General features: G+C 37.4%; 1 long non-coding RNA gene across 6 annotated transcripts in view; it reads right to left on the reverse strand.

The window, feature by feature from the left end:
* LOC127054429 (uncharacterized) overlaps positions 1 to 15663 on the reverse strand; it is a 68304-nt gene extending 52641 nt beyond the window's left edge. For 4 of the 6 annotated variants that reach the window (XR_007775250.1, XR_007775249.1, XR_007775252.1 and 1 more), the window contains exons 1-2: positions 15496 to 15663; positions 3786 to 3936 (exon numbers count right to left, since the gene is read on the reverse strand). This is a non-coding gene — a long non-coding RNA (uncharacterized LOC127054429). The remainder of the gene's footprint in view (positions 1 to 3785; positions 3937 to 15495) is intronic. The other 2 variants (XR_007775253.1, XR_007775251.1) reach the window with 1 other exon arrangement.
* Between the last annotated feature and the right edge of the window lie 1934 nt (positions 15664 to 17597).

Genomic DNA, 17597 nt, shown 5'->3' on the forward strand with positions numbered 1-17597 from the left:
TGTACCTGTGTTTTAAGACTTGAAGAGTGTAAGTAGCAACTAGTAAAGGTCATATTTAATGAGATGCCAGAGATACCTATCGAACCCCTACCTATGCAACAATATAAAATAAATACTGTTACTTCTTTTGCCATGTTTAACACGTAATGTTTGATGACTTTCTAAGACTGCAGAACATAGAGTTTCGCTCTCCCAAATACTGTCTCCCAAAAACTTCAGGGGCTCAGTATAGAAAGTGATAAGCTCAATTGCAATCTAGTTTGCAGAAAGGGGCAAATTTGATGGAAAAATCTGAAACAGAACAAACTAAACCAGACTTTAGGCAGAAGCGATCGTCCCAGAACAGAAGACATTGAGGAGTGAAGCGTAAATTATTGAAGTCCTATTATTAAGGAACTAGCTGAATTAGCTGAAGATGAGGAATGGAAATATGAGGAAAGTGATGGAGAATCATTCAGTTTTCCTGGTGGCATAAAGGAGAGTGTTGATCAAGAAAAATGTGGGTCACATGAAAAAGGAGAGTAATTACACAGAAAAATCTGGTTTACATGAAAAACGGAGAAACAATAAAGAAGAATCAGCTTTTCATGACAGAAACATCAGTGAGAAAAATTGCACATCACAAACTGACACATCAAATCCTGCTTTATGGCCAGCAATCCTAAACTCTGCTGATATTGATTGTACATTTTAGAACGGGCTGGGCAAAATCAAGGATATGACGTTTCCAGTAAATGATCAGAAGTGACACTTCTCAAAGTCACACTGCTAAAGAGTGCTTGAGAATGGTGAGAAACTGAATTGGCATTAGCTAGTTTACTTGAAATCAACTGACAAAATGTTCTGTTTTTTTGCAAAATATTTGACAAGAATGCCAAATCTTTGTTTGCACTTTCTGGGTACAATTACTGGCATAACTTAGCTGATGCTCTGAAGCACCTGAAAAGCCATCCGGCCATTTTAGGGCCTACTCCAAATGGATGGAGATGGAGTCGAGGCTCAAGCTGAATAAATGCACAGACGCAGAAAACCAGCACATTATTAATGCAGAAACCCAGCATTGGAGGAACGTGCTCGACCATCTGATCTCAATAACCTTCTTCCTTACAAAGAATAATTTGGCTTTCCAGGGCTCATCAGATAAGTTGTTCACCCAACATAATGGTAATTTCCTCAGTGAGGTATAGCTCTTTGAGAAATATGATGATGTCATGCATGATCACCTACCTGGAGTAGTTCATAAAGAAGCTGTGGACCATTACTGTAGCAAAGTCATTCAAAACGAATTGACTGAACTTATGAATGATGGCTCTGCCTACCCTCTGCCAACCCCAATCTCCTTCCCAAAAAGATGCTTCTAGTGGAAGAACAACTTGATAAGAGCCTGTTCATTCCCCTCAAGCATAAGGGCTGAGATTCTAAGCAGACTTTATTTAGGCTTCATAAAGAGGATTGGGCAAAGCAGATTATATATATATATATATATGTATATATGTATATGTATATATGTATATGTATATATGTATATATATATATATATATGTATATGTATGTATATATATATATATATATATATATATATATATATATATATATATATATGTATATGTATATATGTATATATATATATATATATCCTCTTTGAGTGAGAGTTTGTACAAGTCCCATATAAAGTTAATGAATAAAAGACATATTGGCATATTACATTGTTACATAGCAGTACCAGATGCTTTGTTTTGTTACAATATTTGGATTTCAGTCAATACTGTCAAATTTCAAATAAAAATATGATGATGAATCCTCCAAATAAAAGGGTATTAAAAATTACAATCATGTTAAAATTACTACACAAACCAACAAAAGCCACAGAGCTCCTGACACACCACCCATAACTCTCGCTGCTGTGAAAAAAAAAGTTATAATGGTATGAGCTATGTGAGTTGTTTGAATGCCCTGGGTTCTGTGGTTTGATGGCTTAACTTTAACATTATTCAAAAATAGCATTTCTTTTTAATTACCATATTAAGAACAATATTTCTTAAGTTGTATAATCTGGGGTTGGCCAGAGAAGGGAGAACACTTTGCTATAAATATATTTAATTTTTCATACATTCTTGTATACATTTAAGTTTAAGAAAATTCCTAGGTAGACATCTGATTTGCTCAACTATGTGTTTTGTTAAGTGTTCTGCTTATTTGAAGCTCTTTACTAGGAGAGAGACATTCTCAGTGGGAGAATAGAAGCCTGACAAGAAAAGTACTAAACCTACAATACAAACAGATGATCCTTCCTTGGAGACAGACTTAAAGAGAAGTGGAAGAGAAGTGAATGCAAATTCCTTCTGTACAAATGAATTATATACTGTATCAGAAACTTGCAGAACATTAAAAATAGAACGTGGCAAATTACACTCAGCAAACAATTTACTTGATGAAGTTAGTCCCTTTTTGTTAGCCAATTATCTGTGATCATACTAAGATTTTAGAAATGTGCCCATTATTTGAAATTATTCACCAGTGGCGTACTGTGAACATATTTCAGCCTAGGGATTGCTGAAAAACAATTTGTCATGACATATACTTCAAATTTAATATTTGAAATGCTCTAATTGGTCACTTAAGTCACAAGCTATTATTCCTATCCTTGATGGACTATCCCAAACCCACAATGGGTTTCCAGGATGGCCACATAAAGACTTCTAACATAAATAGTCATGCAAGTACATACTCACAACTTTTACTCTTTCCATAAATATCACTGCATACAAAAAATTCACTTGTCTGAATGCTTGCAGAAAGTAAATGAAAAGGTTGCAAATACTCAAATGAATTGGATTTTATCCCAATGGCTATTCAAGAATATTTTCGTGCATTGTTCACCAAGCTCTACTAAAATATGTATTTTAACTAAAAATGTACTGTGATCAAAACAATTGATACCACATTGATTAGACAATGAATTGCTGCATTACCTTCATTAAAAAGAGGGTAAGAATATGATGGATGGATCTAGAATTGTCCAGAAAAAAAGGATAGAGGCAGAAGACTAACAAAGAAGAGAGATCTAAAGATGGACTAAAGCCAGATGAGTAATTGCAAAACAAGAGCAGGAGACATCAGAATCAGAAATATTTCAGACAAAGAAGAAAATAAAGGGAAAAAAAAGAAAAATTTCATTTTCACCTGATAGTGACTAGGATTGTGGAATGCATGCAGCAAAGTAAGTGATTCTGGGGATACTAAGAGCTCATGCCTTTTATGCAGAGTGATGAACAAGCAGGACTGAGAAGGAGCTGTTTCAGATTCTGTTCTGGCATCCGAGCTGGTTCTGTGTCTAATGGAAATATCATTGCTGGTTCTGAGATGTGTGTCTCTGTATGACAACAATTTAGAGGAAAGTATCATTATTTCAAAGGATAGATTGAAAATTGTGGATTGAGAGGAATTACATATTTAGGCTCAACTTTCATCTGGAAAATCTGCCTAGCTGCTTGTGGGTACCCCTCAAAACCTCATTGTACAGTGTCTGGAGGTACACCAAACACCAAGGGACTACAATGTTATTGTATCTTACCAAAGACTCAGTTCTGCGAACACTCATGAAACTAATCCTTATTCACACGAGCTGTAGCACTGGCTTTGATGGGATTTCTCACATGAGGAAGGACTCTTTGAGTAAGTAAGGGTCTATGGGATTAGGTACCAATGGGCACTGTATCTATAAGGCAATATTTATAGCAAGGATGTCATTGCTTCTGACAATAATGTCATCTATTCCTAAGTACCTGTACTGTTGGGTGGCATATATTGTTCACCATCAGATGGAATGGAAGTGCCCTGATGAGCAGAGATGGGATGTCAAAGAATTCTGTTCCCAGAAAAGGATTTGGTTTTCTTTGTAGAGTTCAGAATATTTCTGTTAATCCAAGGAAACCACTGTGACAGAAAAAAGACAGCCAAGATTGTCATTCAAGGAAACGAAGTTGATGCATAAGCAGTCCTGCAATATCTGTATTATCTTATATTACATGAATCCAGTATTCACCTTGGCTGCTCCATTCAGGACTGAGTGTGATAGCAAACTGCCACCCAACATGTGTGTGTTGCTATCAGTTTATCGAGTTTGACTATATGCTAATTTCCCTCCCAAGAGCAGATTGCTATTATAATTTATTCTGTTAAGATGCAACTCCTACCTTCAAGAGTTATTCCTATCTATACTCCTTGAAACAATATATAGTTGTGAACAATCTGCTCTTTCTTAAGAATTAAGATATATTCAGGAAACAGTGATATTAGCTACTTAAGGGTTAAAGGTTTTTAAAGTTGATAAGGTCTGAAAACAAGACAATATATTCCAAAGAGCTAATGAAAGTAAGCAGAAATTAGAGAAACTTTAGCATTCTCAAGATTTATCATTTATTTGTATAACCTTATGCATCTCGGGAGTGATCCAGAAGACTAAAAAAAGTGGCAACATAATACTACTATTTAAAATAAAATCATAGATTAATACCAGAAAACTACAGACCATTGAATTTAACATCATGTGGGGGAGTCTTTGAAACTATTTTAAGTGACTCCAGCTTTTTTATTTATAGAAACTACTTGGATGTTGGTACTGAAAGCAAGATTTCCAAGCTTTCAAATAATAATCTCAAAGAGCAGTAAATAATGAGGAACAACATGGTCAGTTAAAAAAAAAAACAAAAACTAAAACCTCAGATCTTTAAAATACCTCGGCTAATGGATGGGGAAGTGCACTTCAGATTAGATAACAAAAACATCTTTTGATCAAAAAAATATACAAAGAGAAGGAAATGAAAGCCAAGGGTTCAATCCTGCTCCCATTAAAGGCAATGGCAAAAGTCCTACTGGTTATAGTGAAAATAGGATGATACCCTTTTGTAGCAGTTGCAGAAAAAAGTCCTAAAGCTAATGTGAATATGGTAAACTAAACCCTAGACCACATTGCTATAAAAATGCAATATACCATAAACAAACAACAGCTGATCATACTCCAAGCAAAAATCACCATGATATTAAATTGGGATTTGAATAAGGGGAAAATAATTAATTGCTAAAATTTCTTTACACTTGTTATAAATCTATCTTAAATCCTGATAGCCCACTTTAATTGTCTGCTGTGCCACCACAGTGCCTCCTGAGCCTTTAATGAGTTGGAATGTGTTGGAAATATTCATAGTACTCAACAGCCTACAGGCTGACACTTCCACATGTGTGATGGGTTTGTATTGGAACAATAGATGCAAAATATGCTTTTCAAGAGGCACAGAAAGTTTTTTCTTGATCAGCTTGAATATTCCAAATACATATTTTTGTTGTTTCTGTAAAGGAAAAGCTGCATCAGCCTCTATATTTTATTCATATTGTCCAGGGTATCTTTTTCCACTGCCAAAAAATAGTATAACTTCATAAATTTTAAGACCAGAAGGGACCATTATGGTAATTTAGTCTGTCCTCTTGCATAACATAGGCCACATATTTCATTCAGTGGTTCCTGCAACTAGCCCAACATCTTGGGATGGAATTAGAGCATATCTTTTCGAAAGATATCCAACTTTGATGTAAAGTGATGGAGAATTTGCCACATCCATGGGTAATCTGTTCCAAAGGTCAATTATCCTTATGTTAGCGTTCAGTACATTATCTATCAGAGGACCATTTTAAGCCCACTAACATCTATATAAGGTTTTCAGTCATTCACAGAGAAGTCTTTTTTCAAAAGACAGTATTTTGGTTTATAAAAATTTGTGTGTGTTTCTCATTCAGTGACAGTTAAGGTGAATGAGAGGAAAAGACATGGGAAAGAGTGAGAGGGCCAATACCCTGTAATCTTTAACCCTGTATTTAAGATGCTTGATGAGAAGAAAAGAGATTAGAACAGGAATGTCCTAACCACTGGACTACAGAATATTCTCCTTCAATCACTCCTATTGAAGGTATTCCACTTAAATTAAATAATTGAATAATTAAATATTGATTGGGCTAGAGAAAGAGTGGGACTGATGCTATAGGCCCATGCAGTTTTTTACTGCAAAAACTTAGGTGTCAAGTGAGTTTAGGAATCTATAAATTTAGGTGGCAGCCAAGCTGCAGTTTTGTGGGTCACAGTGGTGCCTACAAACAGGACTTAGGTACCTAAGTCTGGGCATTAGGCCCCTAAGTGCCTTTGTGGATCTGGGCCCTAAGTTCTGATCCAGCAAAACACTTAAGCCTGCACATAACTTTAAACAAGTGTCATTGGAGTCAATGGGATTTAGCGGCTTCTGTAAATCCTAATAGGTGCCTCTCTGCATCTGTAGGCATCTAAATACTTTTCTAAATCTAGTCCCTAGTTTATAACAAGTTTAGTAAAAAAGAAAAGCTAGAAAAAAAGTAAAATGGAAAAATAGATCCTCTATCACAATCACAATTTAAATTCAGAGGCCAATAATATTAATTTTGCTTCCATTCCCAGTTGGTTGCTTCCTAAAAAATAAAGATAGACAGTAGTGTTCAGATGACACATCAAGACCTTATTCCCAGCTATTACCTTCTCAAACCAGCCTTTCTGGTAATGATGAGAAAACTGTAGTCCCAATAGTTTAAATGCCTACCAAAAGATAAGTGTAGTGACTGACAATTTGGTCCATCCCTAAAGGGAAAATTAGGGGTGTAAGCAAATACTTCATTTCCCTGAAGAAAGAGTTTGGGGGACAAACAAAATGTAATACTTCTCATCCTTGATCTCAAGTCAAATGTCTCTATTATGGGACAGTATTTTCTCATGCAAGTAAAAGCCAAATTGCTGAAAGACATTGTTGCCTACGGATACTGCTGATTGGGTCATACATATATGTCCTGAATAAGGAGACATGAGGGAAGGGCATGATCCAAAGGCAACTGAAGTCAACAGGTATAACTTAGGTCAGGGTTTTCAAACTTCATTGCACCACAAACTCCTTCTGACAACAATTACTACTACACAACCCCAGGAGGAGGGACCGAGCTCAACCGAGCCACACCTTGCCGGGTGGGACGACCAAAACTGAAGCCTGAGTTTCACTGCCCCAGGGCCAAAACTGAAGCCTGAGAGCTTCAGCCCCAGGCAGGGAGCCTATAACCTGAGCCTTGTCATCTGAGGCTGATGCCCTTGGAGCTTTGGCTCTGGATGGTGGGGCTTGGGCCCCGGGTGGTGGGGTTCAGGCTTTGGCTTTGGCTCTGAGCCCCAGAAAGTCTAAACCAGCCCTGGCGACCCATGAAAATGGGTCCCAACCCACCGTTTGTAATTGTAATAGGATTTGTAATTGCAGTGTAGACATACCCTTAGTGTCTCCAAAGTTTAGCTTTTGACTTAAACGGGGTCAGAATTTTAACCAGACTGCTTTTAAAAGGATTTGCATCACCTTAATGGTTTTCTAGTTAAATTTCAGAGGAAGTTGGAGGAAATCCTGTCATCTGAAAATAGTTACAATTGTATTTCAGTGTTGGTATCTCAGAGTTCAACCAACCAGTTGGAATATGTCAGTACTCAATTTTCTGCTTCCATGTTTCTCAGTCTATGTTTTTTCAAAAGCCTAAGAATTTGTAGGTGCATGAAAACCAAAGGAACACTTTGCCTTTTCCCTCATTTTCAGGGTACTGTTTTCTCCCCATGCCCTTCAATCATCTCTCTCTGCAGTTTCTTTAACTATCTCTTGAATACATTGATTTTGCCGGCTCGCCTGGTCCTTCCTTGTAATCTTTTCAATATGTGTATTTCCCTTTGGGTGGAATACAGTAGTTTTGTGTTAAATTCCTATCTGCTCCTAATTTCCTAGTCCGTGCATTATGTCATTTTGTTTTTGTGTTTTTGCCAGTGGGAAAAGTTTGTCTAGATCAATTTTATCAGTCGTCTTCATATGCTGAAAAACATCAATTAGATCACCACAAAGTCTCCTCTTTCCTAGTGAGAACAACCCTAATTTCCTCAACCATTGCTTGTTATTTAAATCCTTAGTCTTAGCGAGTATCATGGTTTTGTCATTTGACACACATCTTTAGCTCCCATCATGAAGTCACATGGCAGATCTGGGTTTGCACATAGCTGCAAAAACAACTGGCATATTGAAACAGTAAAGAAGCAATATACAATCCTTCTGGCAACGTTTGGTAGGTTTTGATAGTTCCCACCATCTTGAATTTCATGGAAGTATCCAAATAGATTCTTGACGTAATCTCAAATAAAGTGTGGTAATACTGTTCTCTGAAAAGTGATTCTCTAAAAATGGCACTGTGGGGTTCTGTTTATTCTCTCTCAATATCTTCTAGAACAAATATGATCAGTCAACAAGTTATAAAATATTTATCCTAACTGCTATCTGTGCAAACTCCCTCTTGATCTGAAAGTCAAGCTGCGGCTTTTATAGGTCTCTTGTCATTACCAGTTAAATAAAAAAAAGGTTCTTGGATCAGAATTTAATTAATAAATATGCCAGAGAATAATCTACCTCATCCTCCCATAATTGTGTTGGCTCATCTGTGATAACAGAACTTGCAAAAACTTATTTTTCCCACTCAAATCAGAAGATGAGATTCAAAATTATGTGGAATTCACCGGATGGTCAAACCAAAAACCAGACTGGCCACATTATTATCAATGACAGTCACTGTTGGATATGAGTTATTAAAAGTGCCAGCTGTGGCAGTGATCATGAACTACTAATTGGGAAGATTAATATTAAGTTAAAGTCCAAATAAAAGATGGGTGCAATAAAAACCAAATTTCGAGTTTGATAAACTAAAGGATAGCTTTGTGAAGCAGGCTTACAAAGTGGGACTTGTAGGGCATTTCAGGCCATTAATTTGTGATGATGAAGAAATCTCACTTACAGACTGGATGTAAAATATTCAAGGAAGTGATACAAAACACAGTGGGGAGTTATTGGAAGATGTAAGCAAAGAAGGAAAATCTGAACCAACAACAAAACAAGAACATACACAGGAAAAGTGTAAACAAGTTAAGAATGCTGTGAAAACTGAAGTAGTAAACGCACTGTGCAAAACAGCAAAGAAATCACAAAGATTGGACAAGCAAAAGTTTTGAAAAGAGGAGGCTCAACAACTAGAGGTGGCATCAAGAAAACAAAATACTAAAACAATATACAAAAAGATAAGTTGTATGGAAACACTATCAAGTCAACAATGCAGGTAAACTTACAACAAATGCCAAAGAGGTGCTGGAAGTATGGAAGGAGCATTTTGACAAAGTGCTGTACTGCTGGACCCTTTGGTTGATCCGGATGCAAGTATTCTAGACATGCTAAATGAATAGGGCAGTTTGCAAGGCAGAATGGATATCAGCACTGTACCACCACCAGAAGAAGAAATGAAAAATGCAGTGAAGCAGTTAAAAAACGGAAAAGCTGAAGGAATAGACAATATAACAGCTAAGCTGTAAAAAGATGGTGGGACAAATGTTATCAAAGCACTGGGAAAAAATATACAAGAAGGTCTGAGAGGAAGAGGAGGTACCAGATGACTGGCTAATTGCAATAGTTGCACCAGGTCTTGAAAAAGAGGAGATCCTACTGATCTGAATAACTAGAGGTAAACATTACTGTCAGTACCAGGAAAAAATCTTGATGAAAGTAATTGTTAAAAAATAAAGGCTGGTTTTAGAGGAAGTAGAAGTTGAGGAATAGTGTGGCTTTAGAACAGGCTGAAGCTGCATTGACCAGATATTCACCCTCCGAGAGCTGATGGAAAAAAGCAAGAAAGGGAATTAAAGACGTTTGGTGTTTTCATTGACTTCAAAAGGCATTTGATTTGTTTTTAAGGGATGCATTACGATAAGATAATTGCGATTATAAAAGCTATGTACAAAGACTCGTTCAATGCTGTATGAATTGGTGGGAAATTAAACAACTGGTTCAAGTCTGATGTAAGAGAAGGGGGGCATGCAATCACCATTGCTTTTCATCATGTTCTTATATTGGACATTACGAATATTAGATGGGTTGGAGGGTGTAACACTGGATGATCTTTAATTTATGCAGTTGACATGATACAACTGGCAGATACACTTGAATTAAATGATGCAAAGTGAGAGTTTAATATATAGCTATTATTTTCTGATCTACATTTTCCTTCTCTTCATTGAAGTTTTCATTAATCTCATGCACTTTTCTAGATTAACATTTATGTTCAGAGGCAAACATTCCCATATTCATCTTCTATCAGGAGGGTACTATGAGCCTCTTAACTTGCACCATAAATCCCTTTCCCCTACACATTAGCAATCTTATCCTGCACTGTGCAGAGGGCCTGCTTTGAGGTAATGAGTTCCCCAAATGTACCTCTGGGTTAAAAAGTCCAATGAACATCTCACTTCGCAGGACTGAGTTCAAAGAGAATTTAGGCCTCAATTCAGCAAAGCATTTTAGTACATGTTAAGTCTTTCCCTATTCAGCAAAGCAGATGCTTAACTTTAAATACATGCTTAAATCCCATAGAAGTCAACATGGACTTAAGCACTTCCTTAAAAATTAAGCATGTGCTTAAATGTTTTGGTGAATCAAAAGAATTAAGGCAGTTAGTTGCCTGTAGGATCAGGTGTCAGTACAAATTCAATAAAATGGGATCAATCCTCAAAGTATAACGATTAATATATCAACTGAAATATCATGTGGTTGGTGGTGGGAACACCACCATGGACCCCCCCCACATCCTTTCCCAGCCTACACCTCCCAAAACTGTGGAATGTGATACCTGTGGAGCCCAAAGAAAGGTTTTTCTTTAGGTCATGTGAAAGTGGGTACCAACGCCCCAGAGGCTGCACTTCTCCCTTTCAGTTACTGGCCCTCATAACGTTCCAGATCTATTGGATTTTTATCCTCTCCATCAACAGAATTGGATGGACAATATGGCTCTAGAACATGGGATGGATAATAATTTCAAACTCTTCAAAAAACAAACAAACAAACAAAAACCAACAATAAAACCAAACCAAATGTGTCAGAAAATAGAACAATAATTTTGAGATCTGAGTAGAAAATTGGAATTCTGATCTGGATTTATGCAGAAAAAAATTGCCAGTTATTTCACAGTACAGTTATCAAGTAAGAAGGAGAGAAGACAGAGATCTATGGTGAAGTCAAAGGGCATTTTGTCATTGATTTCAGTGAAGCCAGGATTTCACCACTAATGCTTAGTAAAGGTGTAAAAGTTGTCACTTTAAAGTTACCTGTAATCAATCCCAAGATTAATGAATGAAAGATTTGTAATTTTTTCAAACTACACATACTTTTATTTGTGGATGATACTTCCATTTAATTAAACACAGCCTCCTCTTCTCCATGAGATGTTTTGAAAGCAGTTGTAGATTCTTACATGGGTTTTAGCAACTTTCCCACATTCCAGCAAAGCCGACTTAAGCCATTGCCTTTCACTGAGTCCTCTTCTTTTTCTTTTTACTTCGGTAAAATGGACATTAACATAATAGAAACTAAATGAAAATAATTTGGATCCCTGGCCAAGATATTTTCTTGATAGCAGCAATATTTTATCATTTTGGCTGCTTTTATCGCCTGCAATAAATTTAGATGGGATGCTTATCTGCTTCTATTATCTCCATCATCCCAACCACTAAAAAGTTACATTTGTAGAGGAGGAAGTTTGAGGAGCTTTTATGTGGTTATTTTCATTGGGGAAACTACTTGCTTGGTATCCATATGTTCAGCATATCTGTCTTACTTTATGTCTGGCTTTTGGAGAGGTAGCAATGTGGTTTCCAGAGGAAAAAAGAGGGAAGATGGAATGCCAAATTGTGCTATATATAAAAATTATTAAATAATCATAGGTGATGTAACATATGATTAAGACAATCCATCATGATGAGTCAAGAGACGCTAAGTCTCAAATTTCTTGGGCTTGATCTTCAATTGATGTAAACTGAAAAAAAACACCACCACCTAAACATGGCACATGAACATGCCAAATATTTCACAAACAATATTTTTAACACAAATGTTACCAGTAATGAGATTTTTTCACACCATTCTACTGTTTAAAAATAATTACTTAAAAACAGATAAACATAAAGGTCAGTATATTCAAACCTGAGTGCCTAATGTAACGCTCCGAAGGGCCTGATCTAGAGCATGTTGATGTCAATGCAAAGTCTCTGTTGCAATAAGCAATCTGCCAGCTACCTTAAACAATAATCAAGTAACTTGTTCTCATCTGAAACATACACAGAATGTGTCACGTAGCCTGTTCTTCAGTAATAAGCCCAGTAGCATGAAAAGGGTTATACCATGGGTGGAGTAAGGAAAAAACATATGCCTCTTAACTATGATGTGGACTTTTCTATTGAACCCACTTTCTGTATAAACAGTCAAATAACAGAGCTGAAGAGTGAATGAACAGTGGCACACTCAGCATGGAGTACAGAATGTTCATCTATTTCTTAACTACCCAGATCCACAGCAAGCTTGGTATGGGAGAATTTTCCTCAATTGTCTAGAAGAAAAAGAGTAATTTTATATTCAAATGGAGACCATTATTCTCACTTGTCCTCCTGTGACACAGAGCCAAAACATACTGAGTGAGAAGTCTGGAGCATCATTACACCTGTACTGAGGAAGTGTGGTGTACTGAAATTGCAAGCTGCCACTTTAAATGCTCAAGGTTTATTCCTGGTCCTGCTTGCAGGGACTTCTGTAGGGAAACGTGTGACCTAGGCCTAGCAGCAGATAGTCAGCAGGCAGCCAGCTAGAGCAGGGGTTCTCAAACTGGAGGTCAGGATCCCTCAGGGGGTCGTGAGGTTATTACATTGGGGGTCACGAGCTGTCAGCCTCCACTCCAAACTCCGTTTTGCCTCCAGCATTTATAATGGTGTTAAATATGTTAAAAAGTGCTTTTAATTTATATGGGGGGAGGGGCTTGCACTCAGAGGCTTGCTATGTGATAGGGGTCACCAGTACAAAAGTTTGAGAACCACTGAGCTAGGGTAAGGTAGGATGAATTTTACTTTCCTGCTTTATGGAGCAGCCTCCATTCTCTTTCTGTCTCTGGGTTCTTGTGTGTTACCATTCTGAATTTTAGGAAATAACAGTGTTATGTTGCAACCTTCCAGCAACAGTATTTTGTTTTTACCTAACTTCTCATGTTTATGCTGTGAAACCAGAAGTGAAAGTAAGCTGATACAGTCCAGTGCCGGACCAGACCGGCTTCTACGGCGGTGATTTAAAGGGCCTGGGGCTCCGGCCCCTGCAGGGAGCCCCAAGCCCTTTAAATCGCTGCCAGAGCCCCAGGACTCTGGCAGCTGGGCTCTGGTGGTGATTTAAAGGGCCCGGGGATCCTTGCAGTGACAGGAGCACTGGGCCCTTTAAATCACCACCTGAGCCCTGCTGCCTCAGGTCCTTTAATTCTCTCCTGAGCTCCCAGCAGCCTCTGCAGCTGGTAGCTCCAGGGTGATTTAAAGGTCCTGGGGCTCCTAGCCACAGCCAGAGCCCCAGGGCCTTTAAATCTTGAAATGCCCCACCTCTTCCAGTTGAGGCCACGCCTCTTCTGGTTGAGGTCATGGCCCTGCTCAGGACTCTGGCATACTGGTAAGTCCTTTAAGTTTCCTTCACCCCTGTGTGAAACATAACAAAAGGAAGTGGACATTTGCTCTATAAAGCAGGCTTACTTTCCTGTGGAAATAACAGATGCTGTGGCTCTTCAACAGCAGCAGCCATTAATGTTGGGGGGAAAGGAAGACTTCATTCAGAATCCATTCAGTCTTTGTCTAATGCACTTACAAGCATTTCTCGGATACCATCCATCCCAACAAATCTAATCAAACTTAACAATGATGGACTTCTTCAGCATTTTCTGATGTTCTGGGAGTTTGATATGCCAGAGCTTAACACGATAATAGGGGCTTAATCGTGCAAAGTGCTGAGTGCACTGCTTACAACACCCACTGAAGTCAGGGGGACACGATGGCACTTCTTGCACAATAACTACAGGGATAGTTCTGTCTTTTTTTTTTTAAAAAATCAAGCTTGGAAAGGACCTCAGGAGGTCATCTAGTCCAACCCCCTGCTCAAAGCAGGACTAAACCCCAGGCAGATTTTTGCCCTAGATCACCCTCTCAAGGATTGAACTCACAACCACCTGCGTTTAGCAAGCCAATTTTCAAACCACTAAGCTATCCCTCCCCTCTCAGTTCCAGCCTTGACAAAGAGAGTAAGGTCGGATGGACTGGACTAACAGATATTTTTCCCTTCTGCCATGGTGTGCAGAGCACCTGGGAACTGCAGGGATCAGACACTCCACCATCTTCAAGGTTTATGTAGCAGCCATGGTTCCTTTGCAGGTCCCAGAGCTCTGGCAAATTACTGTATTTCAAGCAGACTCAGCTCTTTTGGGGTGGTGAGCCTCTTCACATATTGGGCAACTGTGGCTACTATTCACCAATTTTAAAATGCTTCATTTATAATTTAAGGTCATTTTTTCAATGAGTCAAAGGGAAATATTTCAAAACTTAATTCCTTAGCTATATCCAATAAGATCACAGAGTGAGAGCAAGCCAGGAGTGTAATAAACACTCCTTTAAAGTACTTCACACTTTTGTTGGAAGTCTTTGAGCGACATAGCCTTTGAGAGAGTTTTCATTGGGGGCACATATATAGCTGTCAGATTTGACATATAAAATCAAGTTAATCTGCTTCAAATTAAATTTGAGAAGAATGAGGGTAAAAATTAAGCACAATTGGTTTAGAATCAAATGGCTACTTTTTCGTTCTTGACCCTTTTATTTATTGTAAATATTTGGCTTGCCTTGGAGTAATTTTTATTTTTAATGACTGTAATTAATGACATGGTTCATTAGCTACAGGGAAGCTAATGTAGTTCTGCAATACAGTAGTTCACATAATTGTGGGAGGTAACTCATTCCACATGCTCAAACACTGTATTTCCAAAATATTTTCCTAATAGTTCTTAAATAGAAATATTTCTAAGTGTACATAGAAAATGGCCTATTTCTAAGCAGCAGTAAGAGTACATAGTTTGAGGACAGCATGCCAAAAAGTATTATTTTTGGCTGTCGTATAATTGGTATCATATGCAGTTGCTATTTTATAGACTCTATTTCTTTTTTACTTCACTGTTGTTATTTTATTAGGGCCCAGGTAGTGCCTCAGAGTAATTTTGCATAACAAGATATTAATGCATTCTAGGCATCAGAATATTACCTAGACCAGGATGATAATCCCACAGTGTTGAATATTTTCCCCAATACTTGTCAGATTTTAAAAAATCTGTTTAGATAGAGTGAGAGCATAGCTCCATTCATTAGATCCTTTATAATCTAAAATAAATTTGAACCTGGAAGAGAACACAAGGAAAATAAACATTTAGAATACTATACATCTCTCTCTTTATATAAATTATGCACTTACTCAACAAAGCACTTAAGCATATGCTTAACTTTAAGCAGTGGAGCTTTTTGCTCTGCCTTACCTTTGAAATCTTCAAGATACCAGGCAGCCATTTTTCCTTCTAAAAGGCTTTTTACCAGGCTGCATGGTCTGGATTTCTCCCCCTCAATTCATAAAGGGGGTGGGGATGGGAGAAAGCAGAGCACAGATAGAAACTCAGTTGGGAAATGAGGGCACAGAAGCATTCCCATTCCCTGCTGCAGCTATTTAGGTAAAGACCTGGGAGGAGAGCAGAGATGTTCTGTAACCATAGCTACACTGTGCTAGACTTTATGAAGGGTTCCCTAGTAACACTGTGCTAGGACTTATTATGAGTTCCTTAGCAACACTGTGTTAGCATGTATGGGCCATAGTTCAAAATACACAGTTGCTACAGGCACCCTAGCTACTAATAGAGATTAGCTAATCCTGAACCTTCACAATAGTGATGCTGCCCCTGAATTCATTCACTATGAGACCTCCTGGAAGCATATGTTTGTGAACTTCATGATCATAATCTGAGGTTCATGAAAGCAACAGCCATTACAGCCTGTTCAAATGGATTCAAGATTTGATATGAATACGTTCATAAATCACCAAATAACATTTAGATTAGAATCCAAACCAGACCTCTGAACTTTGTGATGTTTGCCCATTACTATATGGACCTAAAATGAGTCAATATGACAGAATATTATTATTTTTAAATAAGCATCTTTAAAACGGCTGCAAGTTTACTTAAATTCTGGGAAACTCTACCGTGATAGAAAAATGATGGCAGCTGTACATTACCTTAGAGGAAACAGGACTAGAGAAATATCAGCAATGATTTAAAAGACAGAGAGCTTGCATCAAAGGGGTTTGTTCCATCTTGTTCTGCGATGGAGCATACTGAAAAGTTCTTAAGATAAACTAGATCGTTTTCCATGACATCATATGAGAAGCCTTTGTTGAATTTCAGGAAAACACTCTATATTGTTACTGTGCAGTTTTCAGTAAATTATTTTATTGGACTTTTAACTGGACTTTGCTTTTACTTATTTGATTGTATATTTCTGTTAGACTTTTGCTAGGATATTTTAGCCTGTATTTAACAGTAGGTTGGATTTCAATAAATATTCAAAGCCAAGTTGAAAATATTTTAACTGGACAAGATATCTATACATTAGAAATTATAATAAGTAGTTTGAAACAAAAAAGATTGATGATTTCTACAATACATATATTATTAACAGTTAGGAAATTGAATAGATTAGTTTACTCAACTCACCTATGGAACTCTTTCCCAATTTGTTTGGATTGTTATGGAGTACGAATTTACTCCTAAAGTGCTTTTTTAAAAGTAAGTGCAAGTTATGAGAACAAACCATTGAATTAGAATGCATTGTTTGTGGTATCAAAGTATTACTATTTAATTTACAATATAATATGTAAATGTAACATTTTCTTGCAATTACTGCAAGCAGTTTCTTGAAGCTTGCTTAAAAGGCTAGTTCTACATAAAGATTCAAGTCTAATACATTTTAAAATCTATTATTATTATTATTTGTGTTACCATACCACCTAGGAGCAGAAGGAAAAGACCAAGGTGCTACACAAACACACACCAAAGAGCTTTCAAGCCTTTCACTGACATGCCAGAGAGCTTAATAGAAGAACTGGTTATCTGTGATAGAAAATCATATGCTTTTCAAATGCATAGAATGACTTGTAGTATAGTAGTTTATGATACAGTATGTACCAGTAAGTTACACATGCAGGGAATCACTCAAGCATTCCAGCTCTGATCCAGCAAAGCTCTGAAGAACATAATTAACTTTCAGCATGTCAGTAATCCCATGGAAATCAATATGAGTCATCACATGATCACAATTAAGTGCATAGTTAAATGCGTTACTGGAGCAGGCTTTCCTTGAGCACCAAAACACTCACTGAAATCAATGGCAGCTTTGGGCATTCAAAGAATCTAAAAAGAGACATAATCATTTACGTTAATCTGCTCCAGCCAGCATTTGTAAATCTGCTGAGTTTGGAGAAGAATTTCTCCATTGTTTGAAAACTGCAGTATCATTACATGCTTTAGATTCTGATTTTTGTCATGTAGAACAATTTGATCTATTAGCTGTAAAAGCTTACAAAATGTCA

Source organism: Gopherus flavomarginatus, chromosome 6 (genome assembly GCF_025201925.1).
Source record: "Gopherus flavomarginatus isolate rGopFla2 chromosome 6, rGopFla2.mat.asm, whole genome shotgun sequence".
Lineage (NCBI taxonomy): Eukaryota > Metazoa > Chordata > Testudines > Testudinidae > Gopherus > Gopherus flavomarginatus.